Raw genomic sequence first — 18,803 nt, 5'->3', positions numbered from 1 at the left:
TCTTGACTTGTTGAGTCAGCTTGAGCATGTTGCTTCCCTTCTCCCGGCCCTAGGAACTCAGTTTCTAAGTAATTAAGTCTTTCTTTCTCCCTCTCTGAGAGGCTAGGAGTGGAGGTGGGGGCCCCAGCAGAGTGAAAAGCGCTGAGCGACTTGCTGCCTGTGTTCTGGTAGCCTCCATCCGGCCTCCACAGACTGGAGAGGGAGGCCAAGAGGCTGCCCCCCGCACTCTGCATCGGTTTCCTCCGGCTGTTCGTTCTCACAACACTGATCCTCTCATTCCCGGGGCTGGTTTGTGTGGGATCCACTGGGGCACCAGCACCTGCATGGATGCCCAGCAAGGGCTCAGTGGTCTCCAGCAAGCGTTGCAGGTGACCGGGTCCCTGCTGCAGGTGGCCGGTCCCTGCGGTTGCTGTCATGACTAGGGTTGTCGAGATCGTGGTTCGGCATCGCTGAGGAGATGTCAGGAAGGAGCGTGAAAGTTCCCTATTGTAGAGCGTGGGACCAGGGGAAGGTCTGCCCAAAGGAAATGGAATAGTCTGCACCTTTGTGGGCTAAGCATTGATTATAGAACACGTAGGGAAAGGGCTTTGGGGACCAACCTCATTCTCTCTCTCTTATTTCTTTGCCTTTTAAGTTTACACTTAATGTAGCGTAATTCTGGCTTTTGCCAGGTTGAACGTTTCACTTGTCCTCCCAGATCTAACTACGTTGAAGAAGTCGGTAACTCTGCCTCTCCCTGAGCACCCACCCCGATCCTCTCACCTAGCAGTGACTCGTGTTAGGAACCAAGGGCCTGACTGTGGACAGGGGTTTCCACCATGGAGAAGTGACCTTGAATTTTAGGATCCTGAGGCCCTTCTGTTTGCAGAGACTGTGGGAGCCACTGGGGAGTGGGAAAGATGGTTGACACCGGGACACACTGAGGTGGGGGTACTTCTGAGGATGGCTGGTGCTTATCAGTTAGAGAGGCCTGGCCTCCTGCATGTGTGTGTGGGTGTGCATGCATGTGTTAGGGAGTCCTTTCAAATTCTGGGAGGTGCTGCCAGGGCCTGAGCCCTGCTAGGTGCTCTCTGAACAAGGCTCCACCTCGACCTGAGCCCTGGTTTTCGTGTAGCTCACTGGGGAACTGAACACTGAGGTGCTCCCCCAGGGCTAAGGGACCTTTTGTGTTTCAAGGACCAGTGTGACCCCTGAGATCGGCAATTCTGGGCTTCACTGGCAGGAGGCAACTAAATTATGTTTCTTAGGGAGAAATAGCTAATCCTTTTGCTTTGGAAGCACAGAACCCTGTCAAATGTTATTCTAGACATACTTGAAAACATTCAAATCCTTTGAGCTTATTACTTTAAAGATAAAATCAATGAAAGAGAAACCGAATATAAGGTTTAAAAAATAAAGGACTAGGAAAATATTCAGTTTTATTTAATAGCCAATTGGGGGACATAGGAAAAGATGATGAAAGAGAAGGAAAAAGAGAAACCCAGAAGGGTAACTGTGGCGGCTGCCTCTGCCCTAGGAAACGGGGGTCCTTGGGTCCTCTCGTGCAAGCTCAGCAGAGTCAGGAGCCTGGAGGGGAGGGGGGAGAAGGAACAGAAGTAGGGAGCTAGGGATCCTGGCTCAGTTCCGCTTCCTAAGCTTCCAAGGAGCAGGAAGCACTAGCGGGATATGGAGGGAGCACTGCCTGGGGAGTCCCTGGGGAACTGAGGTCTGCCACTGACTCACTAACCTTCTGTAATCATCCTCCCTCTCTGGATCCCACTCACTGCCTAATGAGTGGGTTTCACTAGATGAAGTGTAAAGCAATTCCTGGGGTTGATGAGGGAAATCTGGCCCCAGACTCCGGGCCCAAGGCTCTCAAGGAGATGGAGAGGGTTGCCTGGCTCTGGCCTGTAGTGGTGGCCTCCTTCCCCATGGGGTCCACATGGGGCTTTCCTCCCTCATGCCTGGAGGCAAGCGTGTAAGCACCTGCCTGCATGAATGAAGTGCTATAGGCGTATCTCCTATTTTGTCCTCCTTTTAAACCACTGTGTCAAGACGCCATCCCTCCTCCTCCCTTTTTTACACTGTTCAGTCGGTAACCTGCTAGTGAGGTTGTGGGTTGTATAAATTTATCCGTTCAACCTCAACTTCAGGAAATACTTTGAGTAGCTCATATAAACAAAAATAGCAACGGTGTTTTTGATATTTCATGGTATATGCACATGAATTATTTTTATGACCCAGGACCAACAGGGCCCCTCGTCTTTCAAAGCACACTCAAATGTTCAATTATATTAATAGTAATGAATTATGCTCTTCAGCATGCATTGAGCACCTATTAATTCCATTTTGCTAGGCTGTTTATGTACATTTCTCACCCTAGAGACAACCTTGCAAGGTAGATCTATTGATTTCTCTTTTGAAGATAAAGACAAGGAAGTCAAGAGAATTTTACAAACTTGCTTTGAGACATAGGATTGAAAATGCGGCCCCAGGATTTTGACTCAAATCTGCCTGGCTCTCAAAGTCCTCCACTTTCCCACACCACATAGTTCACTGCTTCCAGGCCACAATCTTATTTTTTTAGGAAAATACCGATTTTTTTTTTCCTGCCGTGATTCTCCTCAAGCCTCAGAAAATAAAATCTGAGTTGGAGTTTGTTGCCTTTTTCCAGAATGGCGTCCCATGGCTCTCCCTACTGTAATGTAAACTTCATGCAATCATTGTATTCCCATGTAGCAAACTTTGACTCTGCACTTCCAAAGAGGCAGACACTGTTCTAGAAGCTTTTATGTGTCATTTAGTAGGAGACGATGTGGACTTTATTTTACAGAGGGCAAAACTCAGACTCAGATGCAATTATTTACACAAAGGCAAATAGCATATGACAAGTGGCGGTTTGCTTTGTGAATTAACAGTTTAGAATATAGTTCTATAGCATGCTTGGGATTTTGCTTTTGGCCTGGGACCGAAGCATCCCTTGTTAAACCACAAGATCAAGTTCAGCTAACCCACCCAGCTCACACCCTCATTGTGCCTGGCTTCCTCAGTCTCTGTCTGCTGCGGTTGGAACTTGATTTGGTGGTTGTGGAGAAAGGCATGGTTCCTCTTGTCCTTTTCCATCTTGCATTAGCCTGCACCATCCTCAGCTCATTTTAGGTCGTCTGAACTCCTGTTTTAGTTTCATTGCTCATCATAGACTTGCCAATATTATGTATTAGCTTCCTATTACAGAGGAGAAAGCGGTAATATGATTTACCCAAGATCACATGTGGGCTAGGCATTCTCTTTCTGAAATGATTTTTAAAAATTTTTTTATTTAAATTCAATTAGCCAACATATAGTACATAATTAGTTTCAGATAATTTTGTTTGATAATTTATTAGTTGCGTATGACACCCAGTGCTCATTGCATCATGTGCCTTCCTTAATGCCCATCACCCAGTTACCCTATCCCCCCCCACCCCCCCTCCAGCAACCCTCAGTTTGTTTCCCAGAGTCAAGAGTCTCTCATGGTTTGTCTCCCTCTCTGATTTCTTCCCATTCAGTTTTCCCATCCTCACCCTTTGATCCTCTGTGCTGTTTCTTACACCTTGAATGTGCCCAATCTCATCTGAAATGCTTTTTATTTACCCAAAAGATCCTTTGAGTTTCAGTTCTGGTGTTACCCTCTCCAAGATACATCCCCCAACTCCCTGCCAAATCCATCCATTCATCATCCATCCATCTATCCATCTACTTTTTCAACAAATACTTATTGAGCACTCACAGTGTGTTGGGGCCTTTCTCCTCTGTGTCAATTTCTGGAGATTCAGCAGTGAAGCCAACAGGCAAAACTCCTTGCCCCCATGAAACTTTATTCCATGGGGGAAAGATGGGCTATGAGCATGTATATTATGTTAGACATCCTATGTTCCATGAAGAAGAATGAAGCAGAGATGGTGTACAGAGTGAGGGGTGAGTGGGGGGAAGAGTTGCTACTTGGAGTTGGGTGGTCAGGGAAGTCCTTGTGAAAGGTGAGGATGAGGGCAGGTCTGCAGGAAGTGAGAGAATGAACCATGTAGCTTGCTAGGGGAAGCGTGCTCCAGGAAGAGAGTAAGCGGAATAGGTGTACCCAGCCCATTGACGGGCCAACAAGGAGACCAGGGCTTGTAGCTGAGTGGACAGGTGGGCAGCGGCAGGCAGACATGTCGGGGCGATAGCCTTGGGCTGGCCTGTGATTTCAGTGCTCTCCTGCTGTTCCCTCTGACTGAGAGCCTTCACCTTTTCCGCTGCTCTGTCCCCATGCTGGTCTGTGCACCCTGGAGGGAAGGCCTCTTATATCCGTGGTTTTCACATCCCCAGCCCCCAGCTCAGGCCTAGGGGAGAGGAAGAGTGCAGCATTTATAACTCTACTCCTTTTCTTCTTCTTTTTTTATGGCCAAGTGTTCTCATTAAAGACTATTTGTGATTCTTTTGATAAAAAATGGTTATTTTGAAGGAATGCCTCTTCTAAACTCCAATTAGCCAGTTCCTTTTTGGACAGCCATCAAACGGATGGACTCACTAGGGAGAGAATAAGGTGCCAGGAAAAAGCTGGAAGCGAAAGTTGCAGAGAGGAGGGTATTCACTGGAGTCCAGAGGAAGAGGGCCTCACCAGAAATCCCCAGGGATTTAGCAGGACGGCCCAGTTCCCTGCTGGGGACTGGTGTTTACAGAAAGTGACCACAGGCTGGAACGAGGAGGCTCTCGAGAAACCCTCAAAGCGTGTCAGGAGACCAGCCAGGACTTTCCACTCACTGCTTCTCAGAGGATAGCTGGGGAGGGGGGACCCCCAGGGACCTGGAAGGCCTCATCTCTGGAGACCTTTCTGGAAAGAAAAGAGCATTTCCCCTGCTAGGGAGTTTCCCCTCATGGAGTGGAACAGTGGTCTCTGAGAGGCTTGGGCTGCTTCTGAGGTGGGGCAGGAACTTGTGGAATGCAGCTGGGCTAAGAGATGAGGGCCGGGCAGAAGCGTGTGGCCTTCGGTCACGTGCCAGCATCGGAGACCGCCTGTGACTGTCGGCTCCCACCTTCCTATCTGCTCCCAGTCAGAATCCTGCATCCTCAGGACAAAGGGGACTTACAGCAACTTGGCCCAACTCATATCCCTTGGCACAAGTAGCTCAGTAGGGTCGAAGCAAGGGGATCTGGGGAAGGGGAACCGAAGCCGGACATCCTGAAGTCTGTGGGAAGTCATTAAGGAATCGCAACAAGGCAGTGGTGAAATTGGACTTTCAACCAGAGGGACTTGTGTGTCAAAGCGGGTTGACATACTCACAAAGCTGCGGAGAGTTCACCGATGAGAGCCGGGGAGGAGGGTCATTCCTTTACAGCTGGTGTGTCAGGTGGTGGGCTTGTTTAAAAGTAATAAAGTGGGAAAAAGAAAAGTTTGTCTCATAATTATTCAACAACATATATATTTTTTTGAGAATGGACCGTGGGCAGGCACCGTGCAAGGTGCTTGTGTAGCTGGATCCCCATGCCCTCACGGAGTCTCCATTCTACTGGGACTTCTAGAAGAACTGTTCTTCAGGACACTCGAGATAAGATCACTTGAATGCCCTGGCTTCAGATGCATGTTGCAAATCTTTAAAAGTGGGGGAATACACATTCACAGTACCTGATGTTCGAAGAACAGGGAGCGAGGTCTGTACCCGCCAATGACCTGTTGAAAGCAAGTCCCAGCCTTGCCCGGCTCTCCTCTCTTCCCTACCGGTGGAGTTGACCTTCTTTCCTTGCAGCCCACCCTCTCGGGGATCTGATGGACATAACAAACTTTGAAAACAAGTTAAAAGCACTCTATAAATTGCAAGGTGTTACTCACCTGCCTGGGAGGGACCTCCCTTAGCAATGTGGCGCCTGTGAGAAGTTTGGATGAAGCCTAACGTTTGTTCGCAACCCAATCGTTAGAAACTTTGCTTCCCCTGGTATGTCTCTGACAGCCTGTATGGGCTTTCTTCCAGCTTTCAGAATGGCTTTTCCTGACTTTATGTTAGTGTCTGGCTTCTGCAGAACTTTAAAAAACCTTCACGTGTATATGTGTATCTGAGTGCTATGGGGCTGATTGTATTTTTTGGTGGATATCACACTAAAGAAAGAAAAAGGCCAGGATGGTCGCTCAGGGTCTGAAAAGCCTGGGGTGCTGTATGAAAATAGCATCTGTGGGTAGAGAGCGGGGAGGGAGGTGTCAGAAGTCAGCCTCGCTTGGGTCAGGGTAGGAAACCAATAGTGTGAATGAAAAGGAGCATCGCAGGGTGCCAACTCTCTCAGACCCCCAAATATAGCTTTTGAAAACTGAGCTTTCTGGTGAAAAGATTAGCTGTTGCTGAATGCCTTCCGTATATGTCAGTAAGCTGGGACAGAGAGCGTAAAGCCTGCCTGAAATGTGTCTAAATCAATAATGAAGGTGACTCACTCACACCCACTCCTGTGGAAAGGAGCTTTTTTTGAAAAGTGAAAATAAGAGGGAAAGAAGAGAATAAAGCAAAGACCGAGAACAATTGGTTTGGATTTAAAACAATAGGAATAAGAGAATTGAATTAGTCACTCCAAACAGATCCTGTGAGCCTCTGTCCTGAATTACTACCTCCCTGACAAGGTTTTAAGGTCATGGTTTCTTTATGCTATTTCCTGATAAAATGACACACTGTTCCCAGTGCTGGCTTCAGGCATGTGCCGGGCATCCTGGGGATATGTGACATGGAGCTGCTGAGGGGCTACTCTGGAAACTCAGGAAGCCTTGCTATGGCCAGAGAACAGCCATTGTCCCTGAGAAGTTTCAGTAGGACCACGTGGAGCCCCTCAGCTGTGGGGCAGGAGAGCTGAGGCTGGCCTCCCCCCGCCCTGCTGCCCACTCAGTTCAATGTAGATGGAAGCTTAGTCCTTTGGTTCTGCATTTCTTTTACTGTAGATCTCTTGTTCTTTGGCTAGATCATCCCTGATCTCAGGAAATGGCCCAGAGACCAGGGAAACCTGTGTAGTTTGCTAGTGTTTTAATCAATCTGCAGTTTGCAAAAGAAATTTTTACACTAAAGATGTGTCAGTCCTGTTTTTAATCACACTGGGCTATGATAACACCTATGATTTTGTTTCTAGTGCCTTCGTCTCTTTGCTGTTTGATTCTGGGCCATCACTTAACCACTCTTAGGTCTTGGGGACTTCATCCATAAACTGGACATAATTCCTTTTTGCTGTCCTCAACATTACTACCTATGAAATGATTTTATAGGTGATAATGTGGTGTATTCGTCAGCTTTGCTGCGGTAAGAAATAGCCCCCAAATTTCAGTGGTTGTGGCAACAAGCATCTCTCTTATGTCACATGTCGGGGCCTGCAGATTGGCTTTGGTGGTATTGCTCCACATTTCTTATTCTGGCACCTGGGCTGAAGGGACAGGTGCTTCTGGGAGTGTGTCATGCTCATGACAGAAGGAAGAAAGTGAGGAAGGTGGCAGAAACTTCAGGTGCTTCCTGAAGCTTCTGCTTTATTCTACTTACATTCCATTTGCTAAACAGGGCAAAGGGCCAAGTCCTCTATCAGGTGTGTCCCCCTTCCATGGGAGGGGAGGTCGGACATGCAAGTCACGTGGCAGCCAGACAGGCAATATAATCTTTTTACAGTTGAGAAGACATTGGAGCCTAACCCATACCTTATAAACCTATGAAACAAGATGGGCGTGTTAGGTTCCTAGTAAGATAATATTGAGCTGCTATTTCATGTTGATATTTTAGTTAACTGAAATACGCTGACCTAGCCAACATTTGATTACACTAGAAGATAGGTGCTCCAGGATGGAGGAAATTTTATGTCATTTACCCCCAATATGCTGGGGGTAAAACCTAGCGCCGAGCCTGGAAAATAGTAGGTAACAGTACATACTAGGTGTGCTGAATAACCGCATGAGGTCACACTGCTCTAATTCTCTGGGAACTCAAAAGCCAAATATAATTAAGGTTTCCACAGTCTATTTAAGATGAGAAAATTTGGCAAAGCACGGGTTTTAACTGCACACTAGATAAACAGGTTATCAGTGTATTTCTTAAATTCAAACATAATCACATCTCCGAAGCCTTTCTTTCTCTTATGTTGGAACTCCTGTCATTACATCAAAGAACTCTCATGCAAACATAACTCAAGGTCCCCAGCAGTGCTGATGACCTCTGTCCTCGTCAGGGGCAATAATAACAGTGCTATTGGCCATTGTTGTGTCTTTCTCTGGGGCTTTCCAGAGCTCGGATTATTCCTCCTATCTTTTGTTGTTGTTCTTAACCTGTCTCGCTGGTAGTCTCTTACATTTAGAGAAAAGAAAACCAAGATGCCAAAATGCGAGGGCAGGGCCAAAGGCTATGCAGTGGGCGTGGGCCCCTGCTCCCCCAGCTGTGTGATCTCGGGCTAGTTACTCAACCTCTCTGTGTCTCATTGTTCCCATCTGCAAAGTATGGATCATAATAGCATCTTCCTCCCAGGGTGTTGCGAGGAGCTATTGGGGTAATATGTGTGCAGGCTTTGGAGCTATGCTTAGCAGTAGTGAGTGCTCAGGACGTTCATGATCCATTTTATTTATTTATTTTTTTAAGATTTTATTTATTTATTTGACAGAGAGAGACACAGCAAGAGAGGGAACACAAGCAGGGGGAGTGGGAGAGGGAGAAGCAGGCTTCCCGCGGAGCAGGGAGCCCGATGTGGGGCTCGATCCCAGGACCCTGGGATCATGACCTGAGCTGAAGGCAGACGCTTAACGACTGAGCCACCCAGGTGCCTCTCATGATCCATTTTAATGAGTAGCTCTGTCCAGCCTCAGCACTGAAGGGAGAGCCAGAGCAGAAATGAGGTCTTGGATTGTGACTGGGATGTGGGACCCCATGGACTGAAGGGCTGAGATGGGCGGTGAGGAAGCGAGGACCCTGTAGCAGACGTGGCCGTGCTCCTGTCTGAAGAAATCTCATGACGTGGTGCAGAGACTGGAAAACTCCTCAGGTGCAGGGCCTTCATCACTGCTGTCCCTGAGCTTGGGTGGGGGGTAGGGTGCGTCTGCGAGATTTCCAGTTCGGGCAGGGCTTCTAGTCAGTTCCAGCCCGTGGGCCTCCCATTGCTATAATGATGACTTGGGCAAGAGCTTTCCAAAGCAATGCTCAGTTGAGACGCCAGGGACATCCACAGGGATGTTGTTCATCTTTGTCTCGGGCCTCGAGTGATGGCCTGGGTTAAGCAGTGCCCGCCTGTCTATCAAAGGCATCGAGCCTCTGCACATGGCTCCAGAAGCAGGCTCGGAGCTGGCTTCAGGTGAGAGGGTTCCAGATGAAAGGTAGGCAGGCGCCCCTCCACCCAGATGTCCCCCTTGCATGCATATAAGATCCTCTGGGGGTCCTTGCAAGCCCTCCACAGCTCTTTCCTTCCAAGACCTTGAGTAGACAATGTTCCAAGAGGCCAGTGTGTATTGTATTGGGAACTTGAAAAACATGACGTGTCATTCTGCTTCTCCGTCTATAACTGAGATTTACCTTTCCTCTAATGGCATTGAATTTAAATAATTTCATCTGGAGCATCCAGAAACTTTAAAATCCATTTCAACATCTAACCTTTTTGTCACCAGGATTAACAGGTACTATTAGCAAATTGAAACAACTCATTTAGAATGCTGTGTTTTTGTAATACTGGAAAATGTAGACCTTATTTCCATTTTATCATTTTTCCCTTCTGCTGGTGTTAGGGGGGTAGGACGTTCTGCTCTAAAACGTATCATTCAAGGGTGCATGGGCACTGCTTTCCAGGTTGATTCCTACTTCTGATGTCTCCCTTACTCTGCACAATAGTTCTGGAAATGACACCTTATTATTTATGCCCATTTTATTGAAGAGGGAACTAAAGCTCAGGGGCTCATGTGAGCACTTGGCTCAGGTTATGATAGCTGATCAGTGGAGGGGCCACGACTTGAACCTGGAAGCAGATGTGGCCAGGAGTATGTGGTCTTGGCCCCCGCACAGGGTAGGGGTATCGGTCAGTTGCACGAGGATCACATCGAACTTTTTGAGGGTACTTTGGCCCTCGCAGGTTGGGCCAAAGTGAGTTAGGATTTGTGTTTATGAAAACCTTTCCACTTTGGCTCAAAGTGTATATGTGAGGGTGGTTTTAGCAGTTAGGAGAAATGGGTACCTGTACAGAGGGCCCAGTCTGCAAGGGAGGGAGGAGAGCTCAGGATAATCCAGTCTGGGCTCCCTGGTGGGTGAGCTCTTCCCATCCATACCCTGTTGTCAGCTTCTACCCAAGACTGATTGTTTTCTCTTCTGCTCACATGCATTGGCAACAGGACTGTGACGACTGAGCCGGGTTCATTCATGAATTTATTCCCTACATCTGTCGACAAATATTTATTAGCACTTGTTATGTCCCTGGCACTGAACAAAATGCAGCCCCAAGTTTTACCTTTCATGCACACGTGCACACACACACACACACACACACGCACACACTGACCTACACACGCACTACGTGAGGCCGTGGGGAGCCCTATGGGAGGAAGTGGAGCTGGGTAGTGCAGGGAGAGAGTGAAGAAGGTTCGTGCCTACGTGGGTGGTTCAGAGGAGGCGTTCTGACGAGCAGACTCCTGAAAGAAGTGGGAGCTGGGCCTCGGCAGTGTGCGGGGAGAGGTGGACTGTATAAGGCAGAAGGAAGAGAAAGTAAGAGTGTGTTTTGCTGGTTCAAAGACAGGAGAAAAGAGCCAGCGGGATGTGTGGGGGAGTGAATGAAGCCAGAGTGGTGAGGGGAGAGCTGGAAGTCGGCAGGACCTGAAGGGCCTTGCGGAATGGGTCTCTAACAGGGCGACCGGAAACTAACATTGACCGAGAACCCACCGTCCACTAAGCTCTGAGCTGGGTCTCATCTGATTAAAAAAGATTATTTTCTTAACTCTGCCAGAATAGCTGGAACGGGACAGAAAGCTGAGGGGCTTGCCTGTAATCCGGTAGCTCACAAATGACAAAACAGCATTTGGACAAGGTCTTTTGAATTTCAGAACATATCGCAGACCTGCTTCAAATTTAGACATGTGTTCATTAAAACTGACCCTTGAACAACATGGGGGTTAGAAGCTCCCACCCCATGAGTGGTCACAAATCCCTGTATCACTTTTGACTCCCCCAAAAACTTAACTGTAAGTAGCTTACTGTTGTTGACTGGGAGCCTCCCCAGTAACATTAACAGTCAACACATATTTGTATCTTATGCTTTATATACTGTATTCTTACAATAAAGTAAGCTAGAGAAAATAAAATGTTACTGAGAAAATCATAAGGAAGAACAAACACATGTAGTACTCTCCTGTAAAAAGTCCACATATAAGTAGATTTGCACAGTTCAAACCCGTGTTACTCAAGGGTCAACTGCATTTAGGATTTGAATATCGTTGCTCATTTCTCTGCTTTGTATCAACTATGATGATGTAGGAAAGCTCAATTTCTCCTCTCTGATTTGCATGAACACAGGTCATGGCCGTAACACATCTTTTTGGAAGTGAGATTATGTCAGATTTGGTTTCATAGCTTGAGCAAATTAACACATCCGCTGTTACCTGGTATGGGGTAGTGTGTTTCCAGAGAAACAGAACCAATAGGAGATACACATGCGTATCCAAGAAGTCCAAGCTCTGCAGTCGGCAAGCTGAGACCCAGCAGAGCTGCTGGTGTAGTTCTATCCAAATCCAAAGGCCTGAGAACCAGGGAAGCCGATGGCTCTTCTGGAAGGAAGGCAGGAGACCCATGTGCTAGCTTAAAGACAGACAGACAGAGAGTGCAAGTTCTCCCTTACTCTGCCCTTTCTATTCAGGCTTTTAAGGGATTGGATGAGGCCCACCCCCATTTGTCAGGGCATCTGCTTCACTCAACCTAGTGATTCAAATACAGTATATGTTAATCAGTTGAATTTAAATAAAATAAAATAAAATTTTTAAAAATGTGAATCTCATGCAGAGACATCCTCAAAGACATGCTCAGAATAATGTTTAACCAGGTATTTGGGCACGCCATGTCCCAGCAGGTTGATACAGGATACTCAACATCACAGAGACCATTTTTATAAATATAAATACAATTAAAGAAAATTGAAAGTTGCAGTGAGGAAGCTTCAACGGTAGATGTGCCTTGCAGGGAGGCCTGAGCTCACTTGCCGGGACCATGCCCAGAGCCCTCTCCCCTTGCGTGGCCCAGCTTCTCTAGATTCCTAAGACTGCTTTTAGCTAGTCAAATGCCCTTCATTTTCAGAGCAACATTCAAGTTCCACTTGATAGGTTGACTGAACAGGCAGGATTCTCTGAGATCATCTGCACTAGGGATTTTCTAACATGGTCTATGTCATGGTCACGTGGAAAATGATACTATTTGTACAGCACACAGAGAACATGGTGAAGCTGCTTGTGGCCACAGGGAAGTGGCCGGGGGCGGGGGGGGGGCCCCTCTGGCCACCTTGAGCCCACCAGCTGACTCCCCCAACTATGGGCATACATTAGCCGATCTTTGCCACATGGTTGAAAAAAGCCTGATTTAGCCCAAGCCATCTATTTTACAGATGGGAATACTGAGGCCCAGAGAGGGAAAAGCAGGAGCAGAGCACACCGTTGGTGGCCGTGCATGGCTCCAAATTTCTGAATTATTCATTAATCATTTGCTACAAGTTGCCAGACACGGATGCCTTGTGAGTGTGTGTGTGTGTGTGTGTGTGTGCGTGTGTGTATGTATATATATGCATGACCTCTTACCCACTAGGTTATCAATGGTCTGGGGACAGAGTCTTTGCCATGTTCTCTTTCTTTTCTTCACACTCCAAGTCAGCAAGCATAATGGCTTGGACTTTTCTCTGTATTAAAGTATAAATGAATAACCATCCATCCGTAACCTTGAAAGTAAACTACGGTGTACTCCTACGTCAAGTGTCCCTTCTGCCGGAAAGCATCCCCTGATGTCCCTGGCTGTAAATAATCTGCTTTGTTTGACCCTCCAGAGAGTCCTTTTCATGACACCTGAGTGCTTTTATGACTTTCTCCCTTATATTGGAGTCACAGGTGAATGCATTCCATTGTCCTTTCCAATAATACAGCCACTTTGAAAGGAGAGCGACGTGTGGTTCATGAAACAGAGTGGCATTGACTTAGCCGACATCCGATTCGTGTTCAGCGTATTTCGAGGAGGGCCGATTGCATATCAGACATTGCTCGTAGTCTGTTGGCACAGGGGCTCATGTTGACCTCGGCAGCCCTGTGAGGTGGCCGTGACATGTTAGCTTCCTCTTATGGGCCAAGGAAACTGAGATTTGAAGAGTGAAGGTACTTATTCAAGACAGTTTTAGTTGAGGCCAAAACCTCTGGCCCCAAGTCTCCCACCCTTTGCACGGGGATGCGTCCTTCTGACCTTAGCTGTTGGTGGAACCAATATGCAAGCCAAGAAGAAGTGAGCTAGTTAACTCAGAGGCAGATAAACGCCGGACCTAAGTCATGTGTGATTTTTGTTACTGGTCATAAAAGTACCTTCGTACTGGAGAAAAATGAAAAGAATATTTGCATTCGTGGATGCGTTCTGCTTACCTCCCCTTGTCCCCTGGAATGTCTGCAAGTTCTATTGAAATGTGACTTTCAGATGCGAGAATGTCTTGCTCCCCTGGTTTCTACCACAATGAAAACGGGAATTTATACCTTTTCATTTGGATGTTAATCAGTTTCCCTGATAAGTCTTGCCATTTAGGAGGTAAATCCAATCAGCTTCTAGTCTCTGGGAGGCCTGGTGGCCACCGCTCCCTGTGTGTGTGTGTGCGTGTGTGCACGTGTAGGGGGCAGGGCAGTGAACGTCCTGCTTTAGTTTTCTGCCCTACTTTCTTATTTCTCATAGCAATAATTGACCCCTTCCATGGTAAAGACCCTCCAAAAGTAAAGACCACCCAGTTAATTCCTGACTCTAATCAGAGCCCAAAGCCCCTAATCATGCTCCTGAGTTTGGTCATGGCAAGTCTCTTCACAAACATCTGCAAAGAAAACATGCTTGGAGGAATCTTTTGGTAGAGAACAGTAGCTAAGCCCCAGCACCTGCATGACAGATGCTTCTTGAATGGCATGCTCAGCTCCAGCTCCCTGGGGGATGCGACAGGGAGCGCCCATAAAAGAAATGGTCATCTGAGGCTAAAATCAATGAGATCAGCCTTCAAAGGTTCTTGCACATCCTCACCACAGCCTATGAAGATGTCCTTTTTTTTTTCTGGATGCAAACACTGAGGCCCCTGTGACTCAGCCCGACCACTAAAGGGGCTGGTCCTAGAGCAGAGCCTTTCTGGTTCCTATCATAACCTGCCTGTGGGGCAGGTGGACACTGCAGCTAAGTGGAATGTTCCACTGCCCCCAAGGCCTGTGCTCTACATTGAGTCAGATCACAGCAACAGAGCAGAGAGGGCTGAGATGCGGGTACAGAGTCAACAAGAGGGTTGTATGTTGACACCCTTTACCACTTCAGTCCTGCAGGTAGATGAACTTGATTTGAGGCATCAAATCCATCAAATGTCTGCTGGAAGCTGGCCACGGTGCTAGGTGCCAGGGGCAAGTGAGGGCTAATGCATTTTCTGCCTCAAGGATAAGTCTGGTGGAGAGTTGTTTCTTAGAATATTTTCTTATATCATGGAACTGGTCCTGGCAGGAGAAATCCAGAAGGCATTTACTCATACCTTCATTGATCAGATACATACTTTGAAGACATAGTGTTTTCACACTATGGCGGGCACTGAGGGAATGACAGGGAGCGAGACTGTCATGGGCCTGGTCCTGAAAACATACACAGGATATTGAAATGTAGGTGAATCTAGACAGAACCAGGGATACTCTCCTTGTAATATCCTAGGGGGGAAAATGTGGAAAATGTGTAAGGTAAATAAAATTGCAGAGGGGATGTTTATACACAATTATTTACCAACTTTTGTGTGTTTTGTTTCATTTTGACTGGATCTGTTTTTTACAAAAAAAAAAAAAAGCATAATTATTTACTGAAGTCCCTTGAACCTTTCCTTGGCTGGTCTGGACAAGTTGGGAACTGTTCAGGTCTGCTCCTTCAGTGGTTTTATATAATTCAGGCAGGCTTTCGGACACTGCTGTGTCTTAAGATGGTGGAGAAGGGTGTATCTCTAGGCCCTTGCTTCTTACATTTCCCCTGCCTACAGATGCCTTTCTCTGTGGCTAAATGCTGTTTATTTTTTTAAGCTACAGTTCAGAGATCATCGGCTAAAGTCATTCATTCAAGCATTGGGCAACTATCTATTGAATGTCTACTTAGTGCATGCATAGTTCTAGGCTCTGGGGATAGGCTTACATCAGCAAGGGGAAAAAGTAGATAATAAAGGAATAATCATAATAAATCAGGGAAAGGTAATGAAGTGATATTTATTACCTTCTAGTATATTAGAAGGTCAAAAAAGCAATGGAAAAAAAATGGAGCAGAATGTAAAGGGAATACATTTTGATCTATGCTGGATGTATTTTAAAGGTAAGGCCAGAAGGATTTTTGCATGTGGGATGTGAAATAAGAGAGGAGGCTAGGATGACTCAATATTTTGTCCTAAGACTGGATGGATGGAATTGTCATTAGCTGAGATGAGAAAGACTGGGGAGGGGATGGGCAGGGAGCAGCACCGGGAGAGGAGACGGGGATTTCAGTTTGGGGCCGAGATAAATTTGAGGTAGGCGTCCAAGTGTAGATTTTGAGTAGGCTGTGGTTATAGCAAGTAGGGGAGAGGTCAAAGCTGGAATTATAGATTTGAGATTCATCAAAGTAGAGAGGTACTTAAAACCATGAAACTGGATAAAGTCACCAAAGGCATGAGTCCTGATAGAGAAGAAAGGGCCTGAAGGCCTGAGTCCCAGGAAATGCCAAGGTGAAGAGTTTGGGAAGAAAGTCAAGGAACCAGCCAAAGAGACCTAAGAAGGAACAGACATTAAGTAGGAGGAGCAATGAGAGACTGTGATCTAGGGGTCAAGCAAATAAGACTTTATGGAACAGACAAGGACTGTCAGTGACTGTGTCACAATTGATGATGGTCTAGTAAAGATGAAGGTTGAGAAATGACCATGGGATTTAGGCTCCTGGAGGTCATGGGTGTGGTCCACTAGGGCCCCACCCACCCATTGTTTGTCCCCCCCCCCATGTTGTGTGCTCCTTTCACGATGTTCTACACAGCAGCGAGGCGATCTGTTCAAATAGCCAGGCCCCCACAAAATAGCTTATGTCTGCAAGCCTGGAGCCGTCCTCACTAATTACTTAGGTAACGTTGGTGAGCACCGCTGGTGTACCAGGACCTATCTAGATGGCATGAATGTGTCAACTGTACACTTCTCTGCCCTCAGGTATCTTACCGTCTAGGGAGAAAACCAAGGTGTCTGGGCTCTGTTATAGTGCCAGGAAGAGACTGAGGTAGGATAAAATTATGCAAGTTCAGAGCCAGAGAAATTTCCCCTGGGGGTCAAGGTTGAGTCCATGGCTGAAGTGGCCTTTGAATGTGGTCTTGAAGGATGGACAGGATTTGGAAATGAGAAGGCGGAGAAGAGAGAACTATTTCAGACAGAGGGAACGCTAGAGCAAGGGAGACAGCTGGAAAGGGGCACTGAGCTGGAGGGTACGGTGTGGGAAGGAGAGAGACTAGTGGGAGACGAGGCCTGGAATTTTGGCCAGGACCTGATGAAGAGAGTCTTAGAAATTAGAGACTGGGCTTTATTTCTTGGTCAACGGGGAAATCATGAAAGGCTTTATAGCCGCGGAGTGATGTGGGAATAGCTGTGCCGCTTCGGAAGCGTCATCTGGCTGCGTGTGCAGAACGGTCCAGAAGAAAGAAAGAGAAGGACCTAAATTAGGGCAGTGGCAGTGGGAGGTGGGAGGAGGGGTGGGAGGAGGGGTGCTGTGAGACACAGCACTCAAGAGTGCGGGGTGCCTGGCATGTAAGCTGGGGCTCTGGGCCCTCCCTAAAAACCACAGGAGCCTTTTGAAGTGCAGTGGCCTCTGCAAGTCACTGGTCACTCGTACTTGTCACCTCTGCCCCCATCCTCATCTGAACGGGGAGTGCTTGAGCTTCACCTCATTAATGGCATAGAGCTTGCTTATTTTTGGAACTCTGTGATTAACACAGTTTCTGCCTCTAAGAAACAAAGGAGCTCTGCATTCCTGGACTCTGTGCCTGCACTTTAAGGAGGTAATTTTGGAGATGTGAGAGATGAGTGCTGCTGGCAAGGGCCCATCCAGGCCACCTCCAACCCTCAGTCTCTGATTTTTCTGTTGCGTCTGGGTGGATCAGCTGCGCACAGCATTTCCCGAATTGTCGGGCAAGGCAGTTGTCAGAGCCCAGGGAGGGCAATGCACGGTGCCACCCTGCCTAGCAGTGCCATAGGAAATGCCAAGTGACCCAGATGGGGCCCGGGCAGCCTGCCTGCTCATTTTCCCTAGTAAATCCACCCCAGGAGCATGGCCTTTGTACCGGAGGACAGAAACCCTCCCGCTGCTCTGCGATTCTCCCAGCATCAGCTCGAGTGGGCTCAGACGTAGCAGGTAATAACACCCAGGGGGATCATCACTGATTTCGGTGAGCTTGGAACCCCAGGCTGTGGGGGGAGGGGCTGGCCTGCAGCCAGCACCAGCATCCCAATTCATGTGGCAGCGTAGGGGGACGAGCCTTTGTGGCAAGGCTGGCTTCCTCCTGAATCTGCCCATAAAAGGATAAAAGTGCTGCTATCTGGTCGGCATTGGGTAGGATTGCTGATGATAAATTTTTTAAAAGTGTGGATTTTTCCCCCCTTTTTGCAAAGTGGGGGGGTGGGGGCAGGGGGAAGAGAGAGAGAGGGAGAGAGATTGCTTTCACACAGTTTCCAGCCTGTATGTGCTAACAGATGGATTCAGACTCATCTTTTATCTAGTGTTACAGAAGATAAAACTAAAACTGGATGATATGCTGGCCTCTTCAATTTACAAGAGGAAAAAAAAATAAAAAGCTTTTTAAGGGAAGCCCTTATGGTAGAAAAGAATGGTCCAAAATATTGTCTGGCTTTACTCAAAAGGCAAAGTATAGCAGGACCATTTAAAAGTGATTTTCTCCCTCCCCCTCCCTGACTTCCCCAAAATATATGATCTCTGTGTCAGAAGTAGGCCAAGCTTTAAGGCTATCATGAATTATATATCAAGAGACATCATTACCCAAGAGTCTTGAACAAATGCCCCATGGTTTAAATTTTACAGACCTTTTTTTTTTTTTTTTTTCCCTCGATGGCAGCAATTTCAGTCTCTGCCTTTTTCCTTAGATGGAAAAGGAAAGTGTTTTACAAAATGCACGAGGAGACGTTATGCTAATAAAGGTAATTGTGCAATGACTGGAAACTGCTCTGTTCTCTTCAGAAGGAAGCTTTTGTCCCGCACACACTGGCCCTGCTCTCCAGGTACTCAGGGGAGCAGCCTGCTCCGGCTTTGTCTTGTCTGATTTCAGCAGGAGTCAGACATGCACAGAGCAAGGGCTGACTGAGAGGGGCAACACATGAACTGGGCATTTGTGCACCCACCCTTTATGACAAAGATCTTGCCATCATCTGCATATCAGATATGTTTTCCCCACCTGTGTATTCTCTCAGATTCAAGAAGGGCTTTATGAAAATAATTCTTTGATCTGAAATTGGAGCCATCCACTGGGTAAAGAGGAAAGGGAGGTGTTTGGTGTTTGGTTTTTTTTTTTTTTTTCCTCCTTAGAGCTCTGGAAGGGATCAGAACGTTAGCCCAGAACACAGGTGCAGAGGACACGATATATTGGGT

At 47.2% G+C, this 18,803-nt stretch overlaps 1 protein-coding gene across 6 annotated transcripts in view; it reads left to right on the top strand.

Moving 5' to 3' along the window:
• Positions 1-18,803, top strand: part of CYRIA (CYFIP related Rac1 interactor A) — a 104,895-nt gene that overhangs the window by 8,941 nt on the left and 77,151 nt on the right. The window contains exon 1 of one of the 6 annotated variants that reach the window (XM_032430132.1): positions 17,479-17,555. The exons of the other annotated variants lie outside the window; for them this stretch is intronic. The gene's annotated coding sequence lies outside the window, so the exon portion shown is untranslated. Of the gene's footprint in view, positions 1-17,478; positions 17,556-18,803 lie in introns of those variants that run through there. 6 annotated transcript variants of the gene reach the window in all.

Source organism: Phoca vitulina, unplaced genomic scaffold (genome assembly GCF_004348235.1).
Source record: "Phoca vitulina isolate PV1807 unplaced genomic scaffold, GSC_HSeal_1.0 scaffold42, whole genome shotgun sequence".
In the NCBI taxonomy this organism is placed as follows: Eukaryota; Metazoa; Chordata; class Mammalia; order Carnivora; family Phocidae; genus Phoca; species Phoca vitulina.
This window is presented reverse-complemented; position numbering and strand designations above follow the sequence as displayed.